At 37.6% G+C, this 2,372-nt stretch overlaps 1 long non-coding RNA gene across 5 annotated transcripts in view; it reads right to left on the minus strand.

The window, feature by feature from the left end:
- LOC105299161 overlaps positions 1-2,372 on the minus strand; it is a 70,537-nt gene that overhangs the window by 62,520 nt on the left and 5,645 nt on the right. The window lies entirely within an intron of this gene.

The following is a 2,372-nucleotide window of genomic DNA, read 5'->3' on the forward strand; positions in this document are numbered from 1 at the left end:
TGGGAAAGTTAAGTAAAAATAATCTGCATTAAAGCACTTAGTTCTTGGCACGTAGTTTGGAATTAAATAACAACTGGGAACAGACCCTGAACTTCAAATCTTTAGCACTCACAAGCATGTGGTCCACTCTTTTCATTTATGAATTAGGAAAGAGAGGTTAGAAGAAGTGAACTGACCAGCCCACAACCACACGGCTACTTGTTAAGAAGAGTTTCATGATTCTCTGTCCAGTGCTTTTTCTATCCTATCAGGTTGCTTCTGAACACCAGCAATTCTACTACTCTTTCTCTCAGATTACAAAACATTGCTCCCCCCTCCTGCCAAAAAAACATAGGAATAAATCCCCACAAGGGGCTGGTTGGCAACCTACTAACCTTGTTAACAGCTATCGGGTTAGGGATCTGCTAGGGTCCCCTGATACATACAGATGAGGACACTGAGGTTTAGAGAGGTTAGTAACAGCTCAGGACCACACACAAAGAGTAAATGGTAAAGTCAGGGTTTGAACCTAGGACTGCCCAGGTCTAAAGGCCATGCTTTTTATGATACCATGTTGCTCTCACACATGGTCTCTTCTTGGCTTTCTAAACAGTTTTAATGCTGCCATTCAGGTTAACTTTGGCCACAGCTGGAGCTGAACATCAGGAATCCAGCCTACTTCAACATCTTCCTCAATGATTCAGCTGAAAACAAAGAAGGTAATAAGCCGACAACACAAAAATCTAGGAAGAATAGTGAATCTCATGTAAGATGTAGACTAAAACTTCAAAACCTAATAGGATGTGTTAAAGAAATGAAAGAAACAGATGATGATGAAACTGCTTGTGTTCTGAGGCAGTATAAACATTTATGCCTAAAAAAATGATGTCGTTAAGATTTGGGAAACCTGGCTTAATACCAATTCATAAAAACAAAATAATCAAATAAAAAAATTCAGTTTTTGAACATGAACTTCCTTTGGCTAACAAAGTGACATACTTGCAAAATAAGTTAAATCAATCTTACTTAAACTGTCATGATAAAAACACAGTGTCTGAACCAAGGGAGGGTGTAATTTCCCCAAACTATAATCAGAGTAATTGTAAAAACCTGTTTTTATTTTTGGGTGCCACATTTCTTCAGAAGCTGACAACAAAAGTGCATTGTGGATCCAGTTTCGCGGATGGCAAATGCAGCCTGTTATCGCATTTTCCATGGGCATGCTGACCAGTCTACCGTCAGTGTACATGGATAATGGCCGCCTTCGATGAAGGCCCACAAGCGGGAAAAGGCGTTTCAGATGATGACAGAAAAATGTTTCCTGTTGCTGATAACTTCAATATCATATCCACTTTTGATTTTACTTCAGAGTCAAACAAGTTGAAGCTACAGGATCATGCATATTCCTGTTCTTTTGTTCTCATTCTTAAAGTTCTAGTTGTATTTTAATTTCCTATAGCCACAATTCATTCTCTTATTTATATCTGACCACTTTATATTATATGCTAGAATTGACTTTATTTCATTTTATTTTATTTTTTTAGAATTTACTTTAAATTGTTAGATGAGGTGAAGTTGAGTTGATTAGTTTAAAATTTACCAGGCCTTCAAAAATTGAGAGAACTGAGTGTATTTAGCTGGGAAACATGAAAAAAATGTTTTCAAGTTAAACAGTCTTACAGAAAAGAGACTAGAGACGTCTGTGGCCACGAAGGACAGTAATAAGAGCAGTATGTGGTAATTACTGAGAGGTGGATTTCAGCTCATTGTGATAAAAATTTCTCAACAGTTAAAAAAGTTTTAACAAGGAATAGGCTGCCCCACAAAGCATCAAGTTTTCTACTTCTGTCACCGTATCTGAACAGAGGCTGGACAACCACAGGAGAGGGTGATCCTCCAGTGAGTGGGAAGCTGGACCAGATGACATCTAGAGCCTCCTGCACCTTTGAGATTGTTATAAAATACATACTACAGCAAGGAAAACAATATACAGGTTCTTAAAGCATCATATTAGCATTGATGACAACAATATTGGCAATCATAATAACAGCACTAACAGCCCTAATAACACAGTGTAGGACTTTACAGATGCTTTTATCTGGGGCATTATCAAAACACATCATATATAAGTATTATTTCTCATCCCAACTTTACGGATAAGAAAATTAGAATGTTTCAAAGTGAAATAACCTATGAAGGTAATGAAATAGCCTAAGCTGACTCTATGTCAGCAAAAATTAAGGAGGCTACTGGTTAAACCACTAAGTATGGTTAACTAGCAAATGTTGACTCTGGCATGGCAGACGCTTAGAAAGATGGGGACGTACAGCTGAGGAAGAGTTGGTTAAGATGCCATGGATATTGAATCTGATCTTCTGATGTTCAACAAAACG

The sequence above is a fragment of the Pteropus vampyrus genome, unplaced genomic scaffold, assembly GCF_000151845.1.
Source record: "Pteropus vampyrus isolate Shadow unplaced genomic scaffold, Pvam_2.0 Scaffold174, whole genome shotgun sequence".
Lineage (NCBI taxonomy): Eukaryota > Metazoa > Chordata > Mammalia > Chiroptera > Pteropodidae > Pteropus > Pteropus vampyrus.